Consider the following 26,491-nt stretch of genomic DNA (forward strand, 5'->3'; position numbering starts at 1 on the left):
GCCCTGTTCCCATGATGCACTGGGCTAGGGACAGACTGATTTGCATATAGCCAGGTTCTGAGCTGGGATGGTGCAGTGAGATAAATAACGGTGATGGATCAAGCCCTGATCTTTGGACTGGGTAAGAGTGGTCTGCTTAATTCAGACACTCTGTTCATCACCACCCCCTTTTCTGAATCGTTTTTGGCCACTATAGGTGTGGCAGGGTATACTCAGACATGAGTCCCTTTCTCACTGCACCATCAGGATTCAAGCAAGCCGGGCCGAAGAAGGCTGAAATGCCAGAAACCGGTCCCCGGTAGCTTGTCTCCTCTCTGGTGAAGAATTGGCTTGGTAGTTTAGTCTGCCCTGTTCCCATGATGCACTGGGCCAGGGACAGACTGATTTGCATATAGCCAGGTTCTGAGCTGGGATGGTGCAGTGAGATAAATAACGGTGATGGATCAAGCCCTGATCTTTGGACTGGGTAAGAGTGGTCTGCTTAATTCAGACACTCTGTTCATCACCACCCCCTTTTCTGAATCGTTTTTGCCCACTATAGGTGTGGCAGGGTATACTGAGACATGAGTCCCTTTCTCACTGCACCATCAGGATTCAAGCAAGCCGGGCCGAAGAAGGCTGAAATGCCAGAAACCGGTCCACGGTAGCTTGTCTCCTCTCTGGTGAAGAATTGGCTTGGTAGTTTAGTCTGCCCTGTTCCCATGATGCACTGGGCCAGGGACAGACTGATTTGCATATAGCCAGGTTCTGAGCTGGGATGGTGCAGTGAGATAAATAATGGTGATGGATCAAGCCCTGATCTTTGGACTGGGTAAGAGTGGTCTGCTTAATTCAGACACTCTGTTCATCACCACCCCGTTTTCTGAATCGTTTTTGGCCACTATAGGTGTGGCAGGGTATACTCAGACATGAGTCCCTTTCTCACTGCACCATCAGGATTCAAGCAAGCCGGGCCGAAGAAGGCTGAAATGCCAGAAACCGGTCCCCGGTAGCTTGTCTCCTCTCTGGTGAAGAATTGGCTTGGTAGTTTAGTCTGCCCTGTTCCCATGATGCACTGGGCCAGGGACAGACTGATTTGCATATAGCCAGGTTCTGAGCTGGGATGGTGCAGTGAGATAAATAACGGTGATGGATCAAGCCCTGATCTTTGGACTGGGTAAGAGTGGTCTACTTAATTCAGACACTCTGTTCATCACCACCCCCTTTTCTGAATCGTTTTTGGCCACTATAGGTGTGGCAGGGTATACTCAGACATGAGTCCCTTTCTCACTGCACCATCAGGATTCAAGCAAGCCGGGCTGAAGAAGGCTGAAATGCCAGAAACCGGTCCCCGGTAGCTTGTCTCCTCTCTGGTGAAGAATTGGCTTGGTAGTTTAGTCTGCCCTGTTCCCATGATGCACTGGGCCAGGGACAGACTGATTTGCATGTAGCCAGGTTCTGAGCTGGGATGGTGCAGTGAGATAAATAACGGTGATGGATCAAGCCCTGATCTTTGGACTGGGTAAGAGTGGTCTGCTTAATTCAGACACTCTGTTCATCACCACCCCCTTTTCTGAATCGTTTTTGGCCACTATAGGTGTGGCAGGGTATACTCAGACATGAGTCCCTTTCTCACTGCACCATCAGGATTCAAGCAAGCCGGGCCGAAGAAGGCTGAAATGCCAGAAACCGGTCCCCGGTAGCTTGTCTCCTCTCTGGTGAAGAATTGGCTTGGTAGGTTAGTCTGCCCTGTTCCCATGATGCACTGGGCTAGGGACAGACTGATTTGCATATAGCCAGGTTCTGAGCTGGGATGGTGCAGTGAGATAAATAACGGTGATGGATCAAGCCCTGATCTTTGGACTGGGTAAGAGTGGTCTGCTTAATTCACACACTCTGTTCATCACCACCCCCTTTTCTGAATCGTTTTTGGCCACTATAGGTGTGGCAGGGTATACTCAGACATGAGTCCCTTTCTCACTGCACCATCAGGATTCAAGCAAGCCGGGCCGAAGAAGGCTGAAATGCCAGAAACCGGTCCCCGGTAGCTTGTCTCCTCTCTGGTGAAGAATTGGCTTGGTAGTTTAGTCTGCCCTGTTCCCATGATGCACTGGGCCAGGGACAGACTGATTTGCATATAGCCAGGTTCTGAGCTGGGATGGTGCAGTGAGATAAATAACGGTGATGGATCAAGCCCTGATCTTTGGACTGGGTAAGAGTGGTCTGCTTAATTCAGACACTCTGTTCATCACCACCCCCTTTTCTGTATCGTTTTTGCCCACTATAGGTGTGGCAGGGTATACTGAGACGTGAGTCCCTTTCTCACTGCACCATCAGGATTCAAGCAAGCCGGGCCGAAGAAGGCTGAAATGCCAGAAACCGGTCCACGGTAGCTTGTCTCCTCTCTGGTGAAGAATTGGCTTGGTAGTTTAGTCTGCCCTGTTCCCATGATGCACTGGGCCAGGGACAGACTGATTTGCATATAGCCAGGTTCTGAGCTGGGATGGTGCAGTGAGATAAATAACGGTGATGGATCAAGCCCTGATCTTTGGACTGGGTAAGAGTGGTCTGCTTAATTCAGACACTTTGTTCATCACCACCCCGTTTTCTGAATCGTTTTTGGCCACTATAGGTGTGGCAGGGTATACTCAGACATGAGTCCCTTTCTCACTGCACCATCAGGATTCAAGCAAGCCGGGCCGAAGAAGGCTGAAATGCCAGAAACCGGTCCCCGGTAGCTTGTCTCCTCTCTGGTGAAGAATTGGCTTGGTAGTTTAGTCTGCCCTGTTCCCATGATGCACTGGGCCAGGGACAGACTGATTTGCATATAGCCAGGTTCTGAGCTGGGATGGTGCAGTGAGATAAATAACGGTGATGGATCAAGCCCTGATCTTTGGACTGGGTAAGAGTGGTCTACTTAATTCAGACACTCTGTTCATCACCACCCCCTTTTCTGAATCGTTTTTGGCCACTATAGGTGTGGCAGGGTATACTCAGACATGAGTCCCTTTCTCACTGCACCATCAGGATTCAAGCAAGCCGGGCCGAAGAAGGCTGAAATGCCAGAAACCGGTCCCCGGTAGCTTGTCTCCTCTCTGGTGAAGAATTGGCTTGGTAGTTTAGTCTGCCCTGTTCCCATGATGCACTGGGCCAGGGACAGACTGATTTGCATGTAGCCAGGTTCTGAGCTGGGATGGTGCAGTGAGATAAATAACGGTGATGGATCAAGCCCTGATCTTTGGACTGGGTAAGAGTGGTCTGCTTAATTCAGACACTCTGTTCATCACCACCCCCTTTTCTGAATCGTTTTTGGCCACTATAGGTGTGGCAGGGTATACTCAGACATGAGTCCCTTTCTCACTGCACCATCAGGATTCAAGCAAGCCGGGCCGAAGAAGGCTGAAATGCCAGTAACCGGTCCCCGGTAGCTTGTCACCTCTCTGGTGAAGAATTGGCTTGGTAGTTTAGTCTGCCCTGTTCCCATGATGCACTGGGCCAGGGACAGACTGATTTGCATATAGCCAAGTTCTGAGCTGGGATGGTGCAGTGAGATAAATAACGGTGATGGATCAAGCCCTGATCTTTGGACTGGGTAAGAGTGGTCTGCTTAATTCAGACACTCTGTTCATCACCACCCCCTTTTCTGAATCGTTTTTGGCCACTATAGGTGTGGCAGGGTATACTCAGACATGAGTCCCTTTCTCACTGCACCATCAGGATTCAAGCAAGCCGGGCCGAAGAAGGCTGAAATGCCAGAAACCGGTCCCCGGTAGCTTGTCTCCTCTCTGGTGAAGAATTGGCTTGGTAGTTTAGTCTGCCCTGTTCCCATGATGCACTGGGCCAGGGACAGACTGATTTGCATATAGTCAGGTTCTGAGCTGGGATGGTGCAGTGAGATAAATAACGGTGATGGATCAAGCCCTGATCTTTGGACTGGGTAAGAGTGGTCTGCTTAATTCAGACACTCTGTTCATCACCACCCCCTTTTCTGAACCGTTTTTGGCCACTATAGGTGTGGCAGGGTATACTCAGACATGAGTCCCTTTCTCACTGCACCATCAGGATTCAAGCAAGCCGGGCCGAAGAAGGCTGAAATGCCAGAAACCGGTCCCCGGTAGCTTGTCTCCTCTCTGGTGAAGAATTGGCTTGGTAGTTTAGTCTGCCCTGTTCCCATGATGCACTGGGCCAGGGACAGACTGATTTGCATATAGCCAGGTTCTGAGCTCGGATGGTGCAGTGAGATAAATAACGGTGATGGATCAAGCCCTGATCTTTGGACTGGGTAAGAGTGGTCTGCTTAATTCAGACACTCTGTTCATCACCACCCCCTTTTCTGAATCGTTTTTGGCCACTATAGGTGTGGCAGGGTATACTCAGACATGAGTCCCTTTCTCACTGCACCATCAGGATTCAAGCAAGCCGGGCCGAAAAAGGCTGAAATGCCAGCAACCGGTCCCCGGTAGCTTGTCTCCTCTCTGGTGAAGAATTGGCTTGGTAGTTTAGTCTGCCGTGTTCCCATGGTGCACTGGGCCAGGGAGAGACTGATTTGCATATAGCCAGGTTCTGAGCTGGGATGGTGCAGTGAGATAAATAACGGTGATGGATCAAGCCCTGATCTTTGGACTGGGTAAGAGTGGTCTGCCTAATTCAGACACTCTGTTCATCACCACCCCCTTTTCTGAATCTTTTTTTGCCACTATAGGTGTGGCAGGGTATACTCTGACATGAGTTCCTTTCTCACTGCACCATCAGGATTCAAGCAAGCCGGGCCGAAGAAGGCTGAAATGCCAGAAACCGGTCCCCGGTAGCTTGTCTCCTCTCTGGTGAAGAATTGGCTTGGTAGTTTAGTCTGCCCTGTTCCCATGATGCACTGGGCCAGGGACAGACTGATTTGCATATAGCCAGGTTCTGAGCTGGGATGGTGCAGTGAGATAAATAACGGTGATGGATCAAGCCCTGATCTTTGGACTGGGTAAGAGTGGTCTGCTTAATTCAGACACTCTGTTCATCACCACCCCCTTTTCTGAATCGTTTTTGGCCACTATAGGTGTGGCAGGGTATACTCAGACATGAGTCCCTTTCTCACTGCACCATCAGGATTCAAGCAAGCCGGGCCGAAGAAGGCTGAAATGCCAGTAACCGGTCCCCGGTAGCTTGTCTCCTCTCTGGTGAAGAATTGGCTTGGTAGTTTAGTCTGCCCTGTTCCCATGATGCACTAGGCCAGGGACAGACTGATTTGCATATAGCCAGGTTCTGAGCTGGGATGGTGCAGTGAGATAAATAACGGTGATGGATCAAGCCCTGATCTTTGGACTGGGTAAGAGTGGTCTGCTTAATTCAGACACTCTGTTCATCACCACCCCCTTTTCTGAATCGTTTTTGGCCACTATAGGTGTGGCAGGGTATACTCAGACATGAGTCCCTTTCTCACTGCACCATCAGGATTCAAGCAAGCCGGGCCGAAGAAGGCTGAAATGCCAGAAACCGGTCCCCGGTAGCTTGTCTCCTCTCTGGTGAAGATTTGGCTTGGTAGTTTAGTCTGCCCTGTTCCCATGATGCACTGGGCCAGGGAAAGACTGATTTGCATATAGCCAGGTTCTGAGCTGGGATGGTGCAGTGAGATAAATAACGGTGATGGATCAAGCCCTGATCTTTGGACTGGGTAAGAGTGGTCTGCTTAATTCAGACACTCTGTTCATCACCACCCCCTTTTCTGAATCGCTTTTGGCCACTATAGGTGTGGCTGGGTATACTCAGACATGAGTCCCTTTCTCACTGCACCATCAGGATTCAAGCAAGCCGGGCCGAAGAAGGCTGAAATAATAGAAACCGGTCCCCGGTAGCTTGTCTCCTCTCTGGTGAAGAATTGGCTTGGTAGTTTAGTCTGCCCTGTTCCCATGATGCACTGGGCCAGGGACAGACTGATTTGCATATAGCCAGGTTCTGAGCTGGGATGGTGCAGTGAGATAAATAACGGTGATGGATCAAGCCCTGATCTTTGGACTGGGTAAGAGTGGTCTGCTTAATTCAGACACTCTGTTCATCACCACCCCCTTTTCTGAATCGTTTTTGGCCCCTTTAGGTGTGGCAGGGTATACTCAGACATGAGTCCCTTTCTCACTGCACCATCAGGATTCAAGCAAGCCGGGCCGAAGAAGGCTGAAATGCCAGAAACTGGTCCCCGGTAGCTTGTCTCCTCTCTGGTGAAGAATTGGCTTGGTAGTTTAGTCTGCCCTGTGTGGTAAATTTTAATTACCTATGCGGAATTTTATGCGGTAAAGTTTAATAAGAATAACTCAGTCAAAAATAAGAGGCAGAGTCCGTGGCATCTGAGTTTTGTAAGGGTTTTATTCCTTAAAAAGGAATTGGTTCGAACCAGGTATCATGTTCCATCACCACAAGGGTTCAGGAAGGGAATGGACATGGACATGTACAATGTTTTATTAACAGAACATCATATATATAGTCAATGCATTACAGTAGAGATAGATGCAGAAGGCGTAACAGCTGAGAGAAACGAGATAAGAACACATGTACGTAACAGAAGGCGTGCATGAGGGCGTACACGGAGGTGTGTGCTAGACAACGTCACTTGAAACGTATCACAGGTGGGTGGATCCATAGAAGAATCCTGCAGTGTCAGCAGAAATACATGGCAGAGATGCGCGTGCAGCAGCATGACGTGTAATTGACGTGGAACTGGAGGGTGAAGGGGACTTGACATTTAGCCCTACATGAGGAGACAGAAGTCTGGGGTGTCAGAACAACCTAAACCCAAATCATATCTATATCTTGTGTTTGAGGAACTGTATTATCTAGAAGGAAAGGTCTCTCTGGCAGAGGCTATTCTATACTGACTGCTAGTGCGTGCATATGCGACTACGTGTGTACGTGTAAAGCAAGGGGGCCATAGGCCTACCATGGTAACAGGAGCTATGAATTACTTGCATAGAGACAGAATAGCCGGGCCCTTTGCTCTGCAGCTGGGAAGGATGTTTTCCTAAACTACTAGACAGGAATGTATTTTCGAGGAGCGGAGCAGATAACTTGAAGGCTGAATACAGTCTTGGCAGGCAGGCAGGCCGAGCCAGGCACCGCTCGCCGCACAGGGAGTAAGGCAGAGGTCAGGAAGCAGCAGACTGTAGTTTTCAGAAACAGAAGGCAGAAAGGGCTTGATGGCAGGAATCAGGGCCTAACTCACCAGAGCTAGTAAAACATGAAAAGTGCACCATGTAAAGACGTTGGCAAGGCACACTTAAGAACCGAATATCCGACCCATTCATGGTGGATCTGAAAGAGGACATGTTAACGTTGGACGCAAATGTATTTGCGTCTTCATAGCTGGAAGTGGAGGGAACATACATGTACTTGAAGCACGTACATGGAGCCGTTGGGGTCTACGTTAGGGGACACAATTGACCATAAAATTCATATTACCTCATTCCCTCCTTGTCCCCCACGGACCCTTCATGATATATCAATCCTCATTAATCTATCAATCTGTTCATGTAACATCATTTGCTCTTCTTTCTTCTTACGATGTTTTGAACGTGGACTTGAATGAGGAATACATGATGTGGCGCACAAGCCGCAAATCGCTGGCCCACATTGTAAACATAGGCAACAACTGAATACTATGAGAAGGGCAATACCTAGGAAGGATAGGACCTTCCATCCCCAGGCTGATAACACGCTCCGGAACCAACCGGACCAAGTCCAGGTGCCTGGATTCTGGTGTATCTGACTTGCAATCTTGTGAAGACGAGTTATGGCTCTATATACTGATGGCGCATTTTCTGGAATGAAAACACAGCAGCTCGATCCGATGACTCTACAAGCTCCGCCCCTATCGGCCAGGATGACGTCAAGGACGAGACGATTTTGAAGAACAACAATCCGCATAGCAGACTGCTCCTCTGTTAAGTTACCTAGGGCGGAAGTAGTTTCATTCACTACTGCTTTGAGGGTTCTGGTTAATTTACGTATCAGTTTACTATTAAAGACAGCACCTAAGTAGGGAAAGAAACCTTTATTGAAATCTGTATACTGCTCCCATGCCGTTTCAGTATAGTCGACAATCGGGAGATCTCTCTGTGGTCTATTGTGTACTAGATGGGTGTCCCTATGATAATCAGGAGGGGCTAGGAAAACGGGTGGCAGAAGGAATGCAATGTAACAGGTGCCATCCCAATCTAGAGGTAAACGTATATATGCGGTATGACCACAAACGAAATAGGAATGACGGGAAGCTTTAAAAGTAGACTTGCCCTTATCACTGAATTCGATCACAGTAGTACATTTACTATGACCCAGGTGTACTGAACCATTCTTTCTGACACATAATTCACCTTTGACTGGTAGTACGGACATAGCGGGCAAGACTGGTTCGATTTCGGATTCAACATTCAGAATCATGAGGTTAAGTGTAAAATTACCTAATCCATATACTTCATTTTCTAGATCAGTCCCTGTTCTCTTGGGAAGACCCTCCTTGTCAGGGAAACATACTTTATGCAGAACTGTGTTCAGATTTCCCCATACCCAGTTGCCCTGGTAAACTACGGAATCAGAATCTAAGGAATTAATTAAACTAAACCATGCACCACAGGAACCATTATGTGTGAACGGGTACGGGAAGAGGGGCAGAACTCCCTTGTATTTCTGATAGGGAGGGAGTCGGCCACATATCCAACAATTGGTAGCATTGCTGGTCTGATGGGAATGATGTAACATACTAATGAATGTGTTGTTGCGCAGCGCAAGTCGATAAGATAACTCATGCGGGGGCAGTTCACTGAAAGAGTGCTCGACACTGTCATTTGAAGAAGAATGTGCACGTTTGAAAATAGGGTAATATAAGTGTAACAGTACACTTGCAGCAATAATCATAAGACTCAGAAAAAACATAATCAATAGTGTCACAATACAGTGACTGCGCAGTGATTTACAATATTCACGTTTCTTGAGCTGTTTCTGTCTATCTCTCTCTCTGTTGGGGTCTAGGGGATACATGTCAGAAACTCATCTAACCGATTCACCTAGGGGAGGACTTAAACAATTAAACTGTCTGACTGGCTAGACCTCAATTTTAATTTATATTCTTGAGAAGAAGTTTTCTCGACCAAGGGGAGTTTTGAGTCAGTCTGTGGAGGAGGGCAGGGCTGGGAGTTTAGATCTGGCGGCAGTCCATGGTATTCCTTGATATGACTCGAGTGAAGCCAGCCCTTGCGGCCCTCGACTTTAAATCGCTGTCCTTGTGGTTAAAAGTACTAGCTTCGGTGCTTGCCAACGGGGCTCCAGCGGACTTCTCCTGTCGAAATTCCTTATGAAGACGAGGTCCCCCGGAACAACTTCATGCGGTTTCACCTCGGTGTTGTCGGGAAAGGCTGCAGCAACCTGTGAATGACATGATTGTAGTGCGGACATCAAGGAAGCAAGGTAATCTGTCAGCATGTTACAATCAACATCAGTGATTTTGCGAGGCAGAGGCGTCCCCCACATATTCGGTGGCCTACCAAAGACCACCTCGTACGGGGATAGCCCTGTTCTAGAGTGTGCGACCATTCTCATGTAAAAGAGTGCAACTGGCAAAGCTACTATCCAGTCGACACCTTTGTCTCTACAGATCTTGGCAAGACAAATTTTCAGAGTCTGATTATGTCTCTCTACGAGACCTGCTGCCTCGGGATGTCGGACACAGTGGAACTTCCATTGATAGCCGAGCAGGAGAGATACCTGCCTCATAAGCTCGGACGAGAATGGCTGACCGTTATCGGAGTATACGATGCGGGGCAAACCATATCTGGGGAAGAATTCACGAACCAGCTGCTTGGCAGTGGTCGGAGCAGTGTAATCTGGGACTGGATATGCTTCTGTCCTGCGCCTGACCCAAGACCACCTCTCCTTCAGGAAGAAGCTGAAGACCTGGCTGTTCGAGCAGTAGCGACACCCCCCCCCCAGCGCCTTGAGACCCTACGGGTATGTAGCGCGCTCTATAAGTGTCACTGATTGATTGATTGATTGATTGTCCAACGGGAAAGTGCACATACAACTACGAGGACATACTTGAATCCTCGGCAACGTTCCATCTGGATATAATCCATCTGGAGGACTTCAAAAGGGTGATCGGGAGGATGAAATCCACCTTGCTCTACGGGAATACTTTTACCTGGGTTGAACTGACAACAGATCATGCAAGTACGCACTTTCTGTTTGGCTGCTGCTCGTAAATGTTTATTGAACCAGAGGTTTTGAATACTGTCTAACGTGGCTTTTTCTCCTAAATGAGCAGAACTATGTACTGTGTTAATGATTACTTGGACCATAGAGTCAGGGAGGAACCATGTAGATTTTCCCTTCGTCATCCATCCCTGTTCTGTCTGGATCCCTCCTAGTTCAGTCCATTTCTTGATTTCGTCTGGTGTAGCATGTGTCTGTATATCAATTACATCTAGGGCGGGATCCTTAACTGTCATACAATGTGTCGGTGTCTGGACTATTGTCTTTGTCAGGTCAGTTGCGTGAGTCTGAGTCTGAGCTGTATGCTTGGTTGTTCGGTCTGCCAGGTCGTTACCCTGGGAAATGGTATCTGTGACCTTCGTATGTGCCTTGCACTTCATGATGGATATCGCTGTAGGCAGATGTATTGCGTCTACCAGAGCTTAAATGAGGGGACCGTGCTGAATTTTGGCTCCGTGAGAGGTCAAAAAGCCTCTCTCTCACCACAGGACACCGAAATCGTGTACGACTCCGAATGCATAACGTGAATCTGTGTATATGTTAACTCTCTGGTTCTTTGCTTGAATACAGGCTTGGGTCAGAGCAATGAGCTCTGCTGCTTGAGCTGACAGGGTGTCAATACAATCCGTTTCTATGACTTCAGCTTCTGTCGTGACTGCGTAGGCGGCCACTAAGTCTCCTGTGCTTGTTCTCATGCATGAACCATCCACATAAAGTGTCAGGTCTGGATCTGGTAATGCGGTGTCTGTCAAGTCTTGTCTGGGTTTCGTCGTAATGGTAATGACTTCAATGCAATCATGTGCCAATGGGTCTGTCTCACTTAATGGCAGAAGTGTAGCAGGGTTCAATGTGTTGCAACGTCTGATTTCTATGTGTGGCTGAAACAATGTCAATTCATAACCTGTCAGTCGTGCTATAGTCAAGTGCTGAGTCTGTGTTCGGTTTAAAAGAACTTCCACGGAGTGTGGAACTTGTACTGTCAATTGATGTCCTAACACTATGGAATCACTTTGTCTGATTGCTAGAGCTGTTGCTGCTACTGATTTCAAGCATGCAGGCAGAGCCTGGGCTACTGGATCCAATGTACTAGAAAAATAAGCACACGGTTTGTATGAACCTGCTTGATCCTGAGTGAGTACTGACAATGCGGTACCTTCACGTTCTGTGACAAAAAGTGTAAAAGGCTTGCTGTAACATGGTGTTGCTAAAACTGGTGCTTGACATAAGGCTTTCTTTAAGTCGTCAAAAGCATGTGTATGTTCCTGAGTCCAAGGGAGGACAGTCGATGTCGCTGCCTCCTGGGTTGTCAACTGTATGAGTGGTTTCGCTAGAAATGCATACTGAGGGATCCATTGTCTACAGTAAGAAGTGAGGCCTATAAAGGCTCGTACCTCCTTTTGTGTCTTGGGTTGTGACATGTTTATAATTAACTGAATACGGTCAGGTGTTAGCTGTCTCCCTCCTTTGGACAGCAAGTGCCCAAGGTAAACCACTTGCTGAACACAGAATTGCAGCTTCGAAGGGGACACCTTGTGTCCCTTGTCAGCCAGGAAATGCAAAACCGTCAGTGACGCTTGCTCACATTCAGGTTCGCTGCGGGCGGTGATCAGTAGATCATCGACATCCTGTAACAGGGCAGTATTGTCAGGCATGTGTATACTGTCTAGTTGTCTTTTCAGTGCTTGGCTATAGATGCTGGGGCTTTCTGTGAATACTTGAGGTGCGCGTGCAAATTTGAAGCTTCGGCCATTTAAACAGAATCCGAAGAGATATTGGCTTTCCGGATCAATCGGGACACTAAAGAAGGCGTTCTTCAGATCAATTACAGTAAAGAACGTTGCTTCGGAATCAATGGCAGTCAATAAAGATGAGATATCTGGGACCACAGGGTACTGTGGTACGATACATTTTAATCAATTCGCGCAGATCGATAACTAATCGATAAACTGGGGGTGCATTTGGGTCAGTACGTTTAAGAATTGGAATGATGGGGGAGTTACATAAATTCGAGTCGGTTTCTACAACCACTCCTTGTGCAATGAGCTTGTCAATGATTTTCAGCAAAGCCGCTACAGCATCTGGAGGTAACTTATATTGTCGGATTCGTGGTAAGACTACTCCTGGCCTGAGTGTGACTCGATATGGTGTAATGTGCATACAACCTACATCAGTGGGGCCTTGTGCCCATAAATGTGCAGGAACATTCTGTAATCTGTGATCAATATCTCTCAACACATAGTGACCCTTAAAGTCACGTAAGAACAATCTTACTCCTTCCGGAGAGCAGCAAATAACAGCTCCTAGAGCTTTCAGTGTCTTGATACCTAACAAGTTTTCTGGACATGATTTCGTTAATAACAAATCTGTAGTGCGAGACAATGGACCAACTAAAAGAGGTACTGGTTTCGATACTTCATTAACAATAGGTTTGCCTGAAAATCCAAGGGAAACATTCTGGGAGCCTGAGAGGGGTGCCCCTGGAACCTCGTCATGACTTATCGTTGTTCTGCTTGCCCCTGTATCAATCAAAAACTTTCTATCTTTTTCTAACACTTGGCTATGTACGTAAGGATCCTCTTGATCTACAGGAACCTCAATAAGAGGCAAGCCAACTTCCCTCTCTAGGCTGTTTCATGTGTATCGCTGATAATCGGGGTAATCTGTTTGTGCATACTGGTACATCTGCTGTGTTGCATGTTGTGTTGCGGCTATCGGTTGTGGCTGTGGTACCGCTATGGTCTGTACTGCCTGCTGCGAAGCCTGCATAGGCTGTGCATTCTGTGGTACTTGTTGTTGGACCTGGTCCTGTCTAGGAGGACGCAGTCTTTCCTTAGTTTTACCTGTAGCTATATTGTGTTTCAAAACTGCACAATCGTTTATATAGTGACCTGGCTGTTTACAATAGTTGCATGTCCCTTTAACAGGAGCTGCTGAATTATTGGACTGTGTCATACCCTTTTTCTGGCCGTCAGCTGGAACTGACTGAGCAACTAACATTTTCATTTTCGTTTCTTTCATACGTCTTTGTTCGTGATCATGTTCTTCTCTAATTCTATTCTGGTAGTATTGTAACATTTGTAACATTTGTGAAGGCGTGTTTGCTTGCCATGTGCTCTCGACCTTCAGAACACGATTCTTAACTTGGGGCAGAGAATTTTCGACCAATTTGGATACAAAAAGATGTGGATATGACTCACTACTTGGTTTCAGGCCACTATTAATAACAAAACATTTCTCAAATCGGGAATAAAAATCACTAGTGTCTTCATCGGGTTTCTGTTTGCAGGCTGAGATTGCATCCCAGTCCTCCTTTTTCGTTGCTAACAACCGTGGCAAAACCTGTACTAACAATCCTGGTAATGCTTTAGTTTTGTCCCCAAGCCCTAGGCCTGGGGTTCTAGTATTTTCTTCGTTCTCTAATGCAGCCCAATCAATCTTTTGCTCTCCCACCTCCCATTCTTTTTCTTTGAGTTTTTCGTAAATACCGGCAGGCAATAATACTTTCAATATTTTCATGATGTCGGGATAGGTATAATCACCCATGAGTAACATGTCTTTTATTTCATGGTGAAAACCTGCAGGGTCTTTATCGTGACTAGGCACTAGTTTCTTCATTTCTAATAGTTCCATTTTTGTTATGGGCGTGTACACAAACACACGTCTAAAGGTATTATCATCATTCCTGACTGGATGCACTTCTCGCAAGGGATTCTGTCTGTCTATGTAATACATTTTTCTTTCTACGGGTGGAGCTGAAACAAACTGTGGATTCAGGAAAGCACTATATCTGTGCCGATGTTCTAGAATTACCTTTATTAAGTCAGTACCTAGACCTCTCCATCTATTCGAGAGTAGCTCTATTAAGATATCAGGTAGGGGACCTGGATCAGAATGTTGGCCTTTGAACAACGTAAGGAGATGCTGAATCATGTATATTCCAGCTAATTTCTGTTCATCAGGGGAAAGGTTCAAAAAGGTCTGCGCTAAGGCGTCATCACTATATTTATCAGAATTGTCAGCCCATTGTACTGCTGACCTGGCCAATTCTTGTTCATCCATGGAATTGAGTACATGGTACCCCATTCGTTCTTGAAGTATTTTATCGGTAGCCTGAAACATATGTTCAGGAGATTTCGGATTTGATATAGCAGAGAGAAAAAGTCTTTTGCTTTCTGGACGTATTCTTTTCTTAAAGTATTTTCCCTTACCTACATATGCTATTGTCCCTTTGTCTGACTGTTGCGAAAGTTCTGCTAGATCCTCTGTTTCCTCCTCCTCTTGCGAGGAAGTTGGATCGTCTAATTCAAGATCTTCGTCAGGTGCTCGCTGGGCATGTATTTCTATTATTTCTTTACGGACTTTCCTAACCATATGATGTACTTGGTTTTCCTTATCATGTTTACCCTCCGACATGTTCTGGCTGCATCTAATCAGTCTATCCATTTCACTTTGCGGAAAACCTGCCTGATCGTGTTCTCTTATTAAGCAATTAACCAAAAATCGCATTAACAAACCTTTAGTCTCAACTTTCTGACGTGACATGGCTTCAGCAACAGAATCCGGCCCTTCTCCTGTTCTAATAAAATCGTACAATTTGTCTAGATGTTCTGGCATTCCTGGTAGTAACATTAAATAGTCTGTAACGCGTCTCAAACGTAGGGACGCTAATAACATGGGGCCTGATGTACCAGGCACTGGGTCATATCTGCAGTCTGTAAGCTCTCTTCTAAGTAGTTCGGCCGGAACGCCTTTCGGTGTCCGTGCCTTTGCTAAATCTCTCATCGTAATTCGGTGTATCTGTGGGGGTGTTTGATAACCTCCCGTAGCACCTCCTGAACCGGAGGCTTGAGCATAACCTGACTGTACTTGCTGTAGCTGGGTTGGGTCCTGGGCCGCGCCAGTCCCAAAAGGATTTGATGGATGCAGTTGTTGAATACCGGGGGGAACAACGGGAGCAGGTGCGGGCAACGGACCTGGAGGGATCTGCAGTTGCGGACCTGGGAGCTGAAGCTGTAGGGGTAGGGAGATATCAGCAGGAGCAGGTGGTACGGGTACATGAGCAGGTGCAGAAGTATATGAGGGCGCTACATCGTCTAGATAGGAAGAAAGAAAAAGGTATTTTGTGGTCTTGTGACGTACTTTAGTCGGAACTAATGGAGGGGGCAGATCCTTCGGTATTTCCGGAGTGGCCTTAGGTAAACCCTCGGCCAGAAGAGGGTACATACCATTCATAAGAGTGTTTCGTTGTCGGTCTACTGGTTCTGCTTTTACTCGTATCCCCTCTTCAACTAATACGTTTTCTCGGGATTTGTCTGAATCCTCTCTATGTTTTTCTGCTTTTCTGAGTGCTTTCTCTGTACGTCTGTGTGATTCTTTACGCCATAGTTCAATGGCATCTTTCTGTGACTGTATGGCTTTCTTTTTCCATAATGCTTCTTCTACTCTCATGATGCAATCGGCATCCCATGTCAAAGTAGCGGGCCATCTCTGATTTTCTGCTAAATCTTTGGTGTAGTCCACCCACAAATCGAGATATAATACAGCATCTAAGCCGTGTTTGTGGTACATAAAATACCCTGGAGTGTCCCTGGGTGGAATGGAACAGCTTCCTCGAGTATCCCTTTTCTAGTTCCTATCTGTCTTAATTTAGAGAACAGCGGCATGTTTCAGCCATGCTACTTGGTACTTGATACTTACTCGGATTTGGACACAACTAATACAATAAACACGATAATGTAGATCGAACAATCACTCATACCACGACATTAAAACACATTTAAACATTTTGAGAACGAACAACAATAACTAGAATAAAACTAGCTACCTGCATACTCGATATACTGCTAAACAGTACAGATACACCGCTAAACAGTGCAGACCGGGCCTGTGTACCCAAACCCGTCTTGACCGGACACAAATTAATGCACCCGTCTAGATGCGTCCCCAGCAATGGTACTCACTGGGAAGCACGGAACAGAAGGCCTCGGAAACTCGACACTGGACTGGACCCTGGACTCGACTGGACTGGACTCGACTCGATTCGTGACGTAGGTACTTCGGAACTTCGGAACTGATGGGCCTCTGAATACCTCGGACTTTGCTCTCTCAGCTAGGCTCTGGTCGGGATCCTCCGCACTCCTCACCGCCTCGTCTGGGTGTCGATCGCAGCCTCAGTCACCTCCGTTGGCCTGAGGGAGATACAGGAAATCCTGCGGGTACGCGTAGTTGTCCTTCACGGCTGTGGCAGGGGACCGGGCCTGCAACGCACCACCGGCGCGTAAGGTGGGGGAGGGGTTCCTATTCGGGCGCCAATTATGTGGTAAATTTTAATTACCTATGCGGAATTTTATGCGGTAAAGTTCAATAAGAATAACTCAGTCAAAAATAAGAGGCAGAGTCCGTGGCATCTGAGTTTTGTAAGGGTTTGATTCCTTAAAAAGGAATTGGTTCGAACCAGGTATCATGTTCCATCACCACAAGGGTTCAGGAAGGGAATGGACACGGACATGTACAATGTTTTTATTAACAGAACATCATATATATAGTCAATGCATTACAGTAGAGATAGATGCAGAAGGCGTAACAGCTGAGAGAAACGAGATAAGAACACATGTACGTAACAGAAGGCGTGCATGAGGGCGTACACGGAGGTGTGTGCTAGACAACGTCACTTGAAACGTATCACAGGTGGGTGGATCCATAGAAGAATCCTGCAGTGTCAGCAGAAATACATGGCAGAGATGCGCGCGCAGCAGCATGACGTGTAATTGACGTGGAACTGGAGGGTGAAGGGGACTTGACATTTAGCCCTACATGAGGAGACAGAAGTCTGGGGTGTCAGAACAACCTAAACCCAAATCATATCTATATCTTGTGTTTGAGGAACTGTATTATCTAGAAGGAAAGGTCTCTCGGGCAGAGGCTATTCTATACTGACTGCTAGTGCGTGCATATGCGACTACATGTCTACGTGTAAAGCAAGGGGGCCATGGGCCTACCATGGTAACAGGAGCTATGAATTACTTGCATGGAGACAGAAAAGCCGGGCCCTTTGCTCTGCAGCTGGGAAGGATGTTTTCCTAAACTACTAGACAGGAATGTATTTTTGAGGAGCGGAGCAGATAACTTGAAGGCTGAATACAGTCTTGGCAGGCAGGCAGGCCGAGCCAGGCACCGCTCGCCGCACAGGGAGTAAGGCAGAGGTCAGGAAGCAGCAGACTGTAGTTTTCAGAAACAGAAGGCAGAAAGGGCTTGATGGCAGGAATCAGGGCCTAACTCACCAGAGCTAGTAAAACATGAAAAGTGCACCATGTAAAGACGTTGGCAAGGCACACTTAGGAACCGAATATCCGACCCATTCATGGTGGATCTGAAAGAGGACATGTTAACGTTGGACGCAAATGTATTTGCGTCTTCATAGCTGGAAGTGGAGGGAACATACATGTACTTGAAGCACGTACATGGAGCCGTTGGGGTCTACGTTAGGGGACACAATTGACCATAAAATTCATATTACCTCACCTGTTCCCATGATGCACTGGGCCAGGGACAGACTGATTTGCATATAGCCAGGTTCTGAGCTGGGATGGTGCAGTGAGATAAATAACAGTGATGGATCAAGCCCTGATCTTTGGACTGGGTAAGAGTGGTCTGCTTAATTCAGACACTCTGTTCATCACCACCCCCTTTTCTGAATTGTTTTTGGCCACTATAGGTGTGGCAGGGTATACTCAGACATGAGTCCCTTTCTCACTGCACCATCAGGATTCAAGCAAGCCGGGCCGAAGAAGGCTGAAATGCCAGAAACGGGTCCCCGGTAGCTTGTCTCCTCTCTGGTGAAGAATTGGCTTGGTAGTTTAGTCTGCCCTGTTCCCATGATGCACTGGGCCAGGGACAGACTGATTTGCATATAGCCAGGTTCTGAGCTGGGATGGTGCAGTGAGATAAATAACGGTGATGGATCAAGCCCTGATCTTTTGACTGGGTAAGAGTGGTCTGCTTAATTCAGACACTCTGTTCATCACCACCCCCTTTTCTGAATCGTGCTGCAAAAGTGGGAAGGGTTGCCTTTGGGACAGTTTGCCTGTTGGTCAGGAAGTGTCTAGGAGCCAATCATACCCACCTGCTAGTGACAAAATTAATCTTGTGGTAACCCACTTTATGCAGTGCAAAACGATGTAATAATTCATAGTGTTAATTGGGTGTCGATGCAGTGTCATACACCTGCACATACATTGGTAACATAGTGTTACCTTTTTATATGAAACGCTGGCCAGACACGTGTTTAGATCGTTAAAGGAGCGAATCAGACTTTCACCATTCCGAGGGCTATCAATGTAAGTACCACCGTCCCGGGTAGCATTTTGCAGAAAGTGGAGGAAAACACATTAGAAATCCTATTGAATAAATATCTAACTACCACAAGAGGAGTTCTCTTTCATTGCAGGCTTGTTATCCTTGATTTAATAGTGTACCTGCTGAGTTTAACATGTTCATAGTATTTAAATTGCAGGATTTTGTCAGTAAAAGGCGTCAATAGGAAAGCTAGACGGAAGGCTAGTTAATAAGAAGCAAAATGAAAGTTTAAAAGATATCACCCTGTGAGACCGTATGATCGAATTCATTGATATGGTTCAATGCATTTGAAGGTAAATACAACACCTTTCGGGAAGTTGTCTACTGGTGCTTCAGAATGATTTTAATCACGTTAGTATTGTTTTCCTCTGAACCGGATGTGGGGTCACTTCTCTCCATGGGTGGCAGGCTAGCTTGACAGGTAGGCGTGGCTTCTGGGGTTGATTGACGTCTTCTCCTTTGCACGTGCTAATGGCGCTGGGGGTCCAGCTTCCGCTGAGCTAGAATACAGTGGTCAGCCAAACAGAATCGAACAAAGGTAATCGTCCTAACGGAATCGTAGTGACTCACACACTGATTCCAATGCTCAACGGAAAACCGGAAATACCGTTTAGGTCTCACAGGGAAAAGAAAGCTATTGTGAGAGGGCCTTAGGAATTTCTTGCCGCTGTCCCAATAACATAGAAACGAATAATGCATTGAGGAGTTCTTTCACGCCAACGCCTACTGACCTTCGCAGGGTGGGCAGAGCCATCCACCCAGGCACGAGCACAATAGGGTCGTACCAATTCACACCACATGGTACATGTCCAAGTACATGCTTCAAAAGCGGTGCTTCAAAAGCAGTGCGTCTCCCATCTGAGTTGTGACAGCAGGTACAGCCCAATCACATCCTTCCTCAGCCAAGTGGAGTACTCAATGAATGCTCAGTGGGCGTGTCCTGCAGCCTACTGAAGCGTTTGCAGTGAACTACATGAGGAACTACTTTAGCTCTCTCTGTCCCCTCCTGTTGGTTCCATTTTAGCACCGAAAAGCGTTAGTCAATCAACCACGGTTAGTAATATCCAATTATTCATCATCCATATGCTTTATATATAATAGTTTTGCAATAAATCTGGCAAAGCCAGTGAGACTACTTGTAATGCCATTCATTGCATTTGTGCATGCAAAGCATGTAAAAAGCACTTGTGAATGCATCTGCTTGCATGCATGGGCACCTGAGGCTTACAACCAGATCTATTGGCCTTGCCAGTGCTTGTTTCATCTCAGATTTGGCTGAAAGAATGCGTTTCGTAGAAAGATCCATTGAGCAATGTAATAAAATTCGAGAAAGCGACGAGGCGGCATGTTCTCGTTCAGCCTGCCTCAAACTACCGCCCATGTCTTTGGAAAACATATTTTGCGTGAGTGCTCCTCGCATGGGCTGAGAGCTGTGAAAACGTGGCGCGGTCGCGATCTCCGCCCGAGACCGTGCTGGGTCTCAAAACCGACGTGGAAAACACCTATGCAAGGAGGTGCCCACCCCATGGCAATACACAAGGGACGTAAAAAAACCCCATGCAAGGAGGCGCCCACCCCATGGCAATGCATAGGGGCTGCAGATAGCGAAGCCAGTGTCCGAGCACCGTAAGTCCCCGTCTCCCGACCAAACACCAAGGTGCAGCTGTCTCTGCAGACGGATTCTAGGCGTCATCTTGAAAGTGGCCATGGGTACAGTTAAAGGTGGCTGCTAATATCGCCATTACGGTAATGCGCCTCTATTACCAGACCCGCTATTAAAGTGTGTGGAACGAGCCAGGGAAACGGGGACTCTGAAAACTGCAGAGATGGGGTGGAAGATCATTGGATGCCTTTGTGTTCTTTATGCTTAGCTCAGCTGATAGCCTCAGACCCCAAGAGGCCACGGAGCCCAGTACCCCAGCTCCAGACGCTAAACGCTTCAGCAAGTACCGGAACCTCAGACACATGCAGCACATAATTAAAAGAGGGGGGTTGAACACTACAACCACCTCATCATGTTCAGTCCGCACATAGGAGACCGCAGGCCAAGACTACATGTCACTAGCTGGCTGCAGTCTCTTGTTAGACGGCTCTGCCTCTGCAGCAGACCCCAGACCTACAGATAGTCAACAACTTGTGATTATCCGAACATAGCACTCCTGTCCTGAAAACGCTGCTTTAAGAACTACATATATAATCCCCAGGTAACCCCCCCCCCCCACACACCCATCATTTAGAAGCTACTCGGTCTTATTAAAGTGGGGTCTGCAGCAGACTTCAGGAAGATGGGGCGACCTCTCACCCCAATACCGGACGCACTGCGTGAATGAATGCATAACACTGATGCGAACATTAATCCAATTTCATCAATTTTTATTTCAATTTGATCCAAGGCTTTACGTTTTCCATAATTTGTCCATTCATCACATGGGAGCGATCTTACATTTTACACTGTTTCCTGAAGGCGGCAGACATGCCGAAGCCTTAATCTGTAGCCTGGAGTGTAAGTAAGTAATCCTCAATAATTCATCCCGATAACCCAATGCATTTCGGGCCCTTCTCTTAAAAAGACATTATCTTAAGAGCATGTGTTTAAACCAATCGAACATGTTCAACTCTATCACAAAAACTCACGATTCACTGGTCAGTGACTAGTGTTATAATTAACATCTTCCCGCTAACTATAGCAAACAACGCTATTCCCAAAGCTGATGTCCAGATCCCCCATATTCTACCTCCCTCCATTAGCTCAAGTTCAATATAACCATTAAGAACCACTTATATCAATAAAGTAAAACCTGCGGAAAAGAGCTAATGGGAACTGATTGTAATCCTGCTGCACTATCTTATGTGGAACCATTACCTTCAAAATATGTAGCCACTCGACTGTTCCACGCTCGTCTAATCATTATGTTATCCACCTTACTCCGTGTTATAAGCCCCTGTGTTTGCTCCACCCTCTACTCTCTCCCCTCTCTAGCTAACTCTATTGAATCTATTAACCCTGTGAGTTTCTTTGCGCGCTGATACACTCATTTTCTTGTGCTTTTGCCGAATCTAATAAACTTCGTCCGTTGACAGTGTACTGTAATAGACTCATGTGTTAACCCGATATGTTACTAAAGTTGTACTTCACCCGTTAACTACCCAATTTACCGAAAAAAATTCTTATGAATGTTGGTGAACTACCTGTCCCATAATGCTTCACCACGGTCATGATAAAGAACACCGATGTTCCATATATCGAACCACTTTGTTACACTACCTCATACACTGTCAACGGACAAAGTTTATTATTAGATTCGGCAAAAGCACAAGAAAATGAGTGTATCAGCGCGCGAAGGGACTCACAGGGTTAATAGATTCAAGAGAGTTAGCTAGCGAGGGGAGAGAGTAGAGGGTGGAGCAAACAACACAGGGGCTTATAACACGGAGTAAGGTGGAGAACATAAGGATTAGACGAGGGTGGAACAGTCGAGTGGCTACATATTTTGAAGGTAATGGTTCCACATAAGATAGTGCAGCAGGATTACAATCAGTTCACATTAGCTCTTTTCCGCAGGTTTTACTTTATTGATATAAGTGGTTCTTAATGGTTATATTGAACTTGAGCTAGTGGACGGAGGTAGAATATGGGGGATCTGGACATCAGCTTTGGGAATAGCGTTGTTTGCTATAGTTAGCGGGAAGATGTTAATTATAACACTAGTCACTGAGCAGTGAATCGTGAGTTTTTGTAATAGAGTTGAACATGTTCGATGGGTTTAAACACATGGTCTTAAGATAATGTCTTTTTAATTGTAGAATACCCCTGACGAAGGGCCGGAGAAGGGCCCGAAATGCATTGGGTTATCGGGATGAATTATTGAGGATTACTTACTTACACTCCAGGCTACAGATTGAGGCTTCGGCATGTCTGCCGCCTTCAGGAAACAGTGTAAAATGTAAGATCGCTCCCATGTGATGAATGGACAAATTATGGAAAACGTAAAGCCTTGGATCAAATTGAAATAAAAATTGATGAAATTGGATTAATGTTCGCATCAGTGTTATGCATTCATTCACGCAGTGCATCCGGTATTGGGGTGAGAGGGCGCCCCATCTTCCTGAAGTATACCTTCCAACACGTGGCTTTTGGGCAGACCACGATTCTGGGCTCGCACGCGTACAGACTTACAACGGAATTACTAGCAAAAGAAATACAAATTGGTGTGCACTCTGTCATGACTATCTTATTGAATTATAATTGTCTGCCCCTTAGACGAGCAGCACCCACTGACGACAGCAAAATATGAACAACTACGATTGAATCACATGAGAGACTTTGAAAGAACATGTTCTCATATGCAAAAACCTCCGAATTATACATTTCTTTGAAAAGCATGTTTTTGGATTGTGATTGTAACTTGTTGGACATAACTGTCAATATCTGCAGAATATTTACTACATGTAACAGTGATTATCACATAATTAATGTCGTGTATGTCATCTAAAGGGTGGGCGGGGAACTATAGTTTGATGTCAGATAAACTTAGTATGAGGTAGTGTAACAAAGTGGTTCGATATATGGAACATCGGTGTTCTTTATCATGACCATGGTGAAGCATTATGGGACAGGTAGTTCACCAACATTCATAAGAATTTTTTTTGGTAAATTGGATAGTTAACGGTGAAGTACAACTTTAGAAACATATCGGGTTAACACATGAGTCTATTACAGTACACTGTCAACGGACGAAGTTTATTATTAGATTCGGCAAAAGCACAAGAAAATGAGTGTATCAGCGCGCAAAGGAACTCACAGGGTTAATAGATTCAAGAGAGTTAGCTAGCGAGGGGAGAGAGTAGAGGGTGGAGCAAACAACACAGGGGCTTATAACACGGAGTCAGGTGGAGAACATAAGGATTAGACGAGCGTGGAACAGTCGAGTGGCTACATATTTTGAAGGTAATGGTTCCACATAAGATAGTGCAGCAGGATTACAATCAGTTCACATTAGCTCTTTTCCGCAGGTTTTACTTTATTGATATAAGTGGTTCTTAATGGTTATATTGAACTTGAGTTAGTGGAGGGAGGTAGAATATGGGGACTCTGGACATCAGCTTTGGGAATAGTGTTGTTTGCTATAGTTAGCGGGAAGATGTTAATTATAACACTAGTCACTGAGCAGTGAATCGTGAGTTTTTGTAATAGAGTTTTCGATGGGTTTAAACACATGGTCTTAAGATAATGTCTTTTTAATTGTAGAATACCCCTGACGAAGGGCCGGAGAAGGGCCCGAAATGCATTGGGTTATCGGGATGAATTATTGAGGATTACTTACTTACACTCCAGGCTACAGATTAAGGCTTTGGCATGTCTGCCGCCTTCAGGAAACAGTGTAAAATGTAAGATCGCTCCCATGTGATGAATGGACAAATTATGGAAAACGTAAAGCCTTGGATCAAATTGGAATAAAAATTGATGAAATTGGATTAATGTTCGCATCAGTGTTATGCATTCATTCACGCAGTGTGTCCGGTATTGGGGTGAGAGGTCGCCCCATCTTCCTGAAGTATACCTTCCAACACGTGGCTTTTGGGCAGACCACGATTCTGGGCTCGCACGCGTACAGACTTACAACGGAATTACTAGCAAAAGAAATACAAATTGCTGTGCACTCTGTCATGACTTTCTTATTGAATCATAATTGTCTGCAGCAGACCCCAGGAGCCCAGACACTGGCAGAGTGTGATTAACTGAAGGGAGGGTCCCTTGAAGCAGCGCTTTGAAGTCCCAGAGGCGGTTATCCAGGGCAGGCAGGGAGATAAACACTCAGGCCATTGCTGGGGGCTTTCCGAGTGAGGACAGGTTCTGCTCCTCTCCCCTCACCCTGCCCCTGTATGCTGCAGGGGGTGGTCCTTCCCCACTTTATATTAGTCACATAGTTCAAAGTGTGCCCTCGTGTGTCCTAGTACTGAAATGGAGGGACATGCATATGAAGGACTAGTCACATACAAGGCAGAACTGGCGTGTGATTGTTCAACATCTTTGAGATTGGGTTATTGTGGCAGGAAAAGGTGCCTTCAGCCATGCTCTGCCCCGGGCTGCTCACTCCAGAGGAACGTGTGCACCCATCGCCTCTGCGTGCGCCTAGACACAGGGTGAATAGAGAGGTCACAACATAATTTTAAGGAGGCGGGAGGGAGGGGTGGGGGCCGGGGAGCGGCAGAGCACGACGGAGGAGGGCAGAGGGAAGGGGGGAGGCGAGCGGAGCCAAGCAGCTCCTGAAAGCAGAAGGGAAGGGAGGCGCACCATAAGGCCCCGTCTCCCGACCAAACACCAAGGTGCAGCTGTCTCTGCAGACGGAAGTCTAAGCATCATCTTGAAAGTGGCCATGGGTCCAGTTAAAGGTGGTCACTAATATCGCCATTATGGTAATGCGCCTCTATTACCAGACCCGCTATTACAGTGTGTGGAACGAGCCAGGGAAACGGGGACTCTGAAAACTGCAGAGATGGGGTGGAAGATCATTGGATGCCCTCGTGTTCTTTATTCTTAGCTCAGCTGATGGCCTGAGACCCCAAGAGGCCATGGAGCCCAGTACCCCAGCTCCAGACGCTAAACGCTTCAGCAAGTACCGGAACCTCAGACACATGCAGCACGTAATTAAAAGAGGGGGGGTTGAACACTACAACCACCTCATCATGTTCAGTCCGGACATAGGAGACCGCAGGCCAAGACTACATGTCACTAGCTGGCTGCAGTCTCTTGTTAGAGGGCTCTGCCTCTGCAGCAGACCCCAGACCTACAGATAGTCAACTTGTGATTATCCGAACATAGCGCTCCTGTCCTGAAAACGCTGCTTTAAGAACTACATATATAATCCCCAGGTAGCCCCCCCCCCACACACACACACATCATTTAGAAGCTACTCGGTCTCATTAAAATGGGGTCTGCAGCAGACCCCAGGAGCCCAGACACTGGCAGAGTGTGATTAACTGAATGGAGGGTCCCTTGAAGCAGTGCTTTGAAGTCCCAGAGGCGGTTATCCAGGGCAGGCAGGGAGATAAACACCCAGGCTATTACTGGGGGCTTTCCGAGTGAGGACAGGTTCTGCTCCTCTCCCCTCACCCCGCCCCTGATGCTGCAGGGGGTGGTCCTTCCCCACTTTATATTAGTCACATAGTTCAAAGTGTGCCCTCGTGTGTCCTAGTACTGAAATGTAGGGACATGCATATGAAGGACTAGTCACATACAAGGCAGAACTGGCGTGTGATTGTTCAACATCTTTGAGATTGGGTTATTCTGGCAGGAAAAGGTACTTTCAGCCATGCTCTGCCCCGGGCTGCTCACTCCAGAGAAACGTGTGCACCCATCGCCTCTGCGCGCGCCTAGACACAGGGTGAATAGGAAGGTCACAACATAATTTTAAGGAGGCGGGAGGGAGGGGTGGGAGCAGGGAAGGCAGAGCACGATGGAGGAGGGCAGAGGGAAGGGGGAGGCGAGCGGAGTCAAGCAGCTCCTGATAGCAGAAGGGAAGGGAGGCGAGCAGCTCCGAAAACACCACCACGTTTCTCCGAGGCAAGGAGAAAATGCCTCGGAGAAACACACGGCCATTTTCGGATTTGGGGGTGTGTTTTGCTGTCCTGAGTGACGGACGACGTCATGAGCTAAAGAACAGCAAAACTTACACCCCCGAATCCGAAAGAGACGGGGCTAAATTTAAGTGATGGCCCTCTCCTCCAATGGCTGGCCTCCGTTCAGGAAGCCAGCCAATGGAGGAGAGAGGAGGGTTAAACGACCCTACTAAGAAACATAAGAGCTCCTCTCGGAAGCTGGCAAGCCAGCATTTCTGGTCCGAGACCTAAAAACTAGGAGGAGAGAAAACAAGCATTTGTAATGCAATAGGTCTCGCATTATTAAAGTTTGAGCTAT

The sequence above is a fragment of the Lissotriton vulgaris genome, chromosome 9 (genome assembly GCF_964263255.1).
Source record: "Lissotriton vulgaris chromosome 9, aLisVul1.2, whole genome shotgun sequence".
NCBI lineage: Eukaryota > Metazoa > Chordata > Amphibia > Caudata > Salamandridae > Lissotriton > Lissotriton vulgaris.